Here is an 886-nt window from a genome sequence, read left to right on the forward strand (position 1 = left end):
CAATAAATGGTTGAGTTTTAGCAATCACAGCAGGAAGGAGCGAGTTCCCTTTGTGATATACGCCGACCTAGAGTGCACACTGGAGAAGACGGTAATTGAGAAGGAAGAGGAGGGATGTACATCGCACGCGTATCATCATCACAAAGTATTTAGTATAGCATATTACTTGCGTTCCTTGTACGACGATCCGTTATCATATTTTCGGAGCCGTCGCGATACGGATTGTATTTCGTGGTTCGTCGAGCAATTAGAAAAGTTAGCACACCGTGTAAAAGAAAAGTTATCAACCAATGTCGACATGGAAACTTTATCGAAGGAACAGTGGGCGGCATTTCATAACGCGACGCAATGTCACGTGTGCGAGAAGCCATTTGCGACAAAGGATACACGCGTACGCGATCATTGTCACTTCACCGGACGGTATAGAGGTCCGCGCACTCAAACTGTAATTTAAATTACAAAAATTCAAATTCATATTCCAATAGTTTTTAACAATTTATCTGGTTATGATTCTCATTTTATTATCAAAGAAATAGCTAACGCATTTGAGAGGTCAATTGATGTACTACCGATAACAAAAGAAAAATAAATTTTCTTTACAAAGAACGTCCAAGATACAGCAGATAAATATAAAAATATTGTAAAATTGCGTTTCATCGATTCCTATAAATTTCTCAGCAGCAGTCTCGACAAATTAACATCTTTTCTCACTAAAGACAAGTTAAAAATTGTACGGTCAGAATTTTCACAATTATCCGTCGAAGAATTTGATTTATTGACGCGAAAAGGTGTCTTTCCGTACGAATACGTGGATTGTGTGGACAAGCTGCAGGATGTGTGTTTACCGCCGCGAGAATCGTTTTACAGTTCGTTGACGGGCGATACG

The 886-nt window shown here is 39.4% G+C and overlaps 1 pseudogene; it reads left to right on the forward strand.

The window, feature by feature from the left end:
• The window catches only part of LOC116853498, a 43,557-nt pseudogene that overhangs the window by 1,421 nt on the left and 41,250 nt on the right, over positions 1 to 886 (forward strand).

Source organism: Odontomachus brunneus, unplaced genomic scaffold, assembly GCF_010583005.1.
Source record: "Odontomachus brunneus isolate Ranch 3 - 2012 unplaced genomic scaffold, Obru_v1 Obru_scaffold_337, whole genome shotgun sequence".
NCBI classification, from domain to species: Eukaryota; Metazoa; Arthropoda; class Insecta; order Hymenoptera; family Formicidae; genus Odontomachus; species Odontomachus brunneus.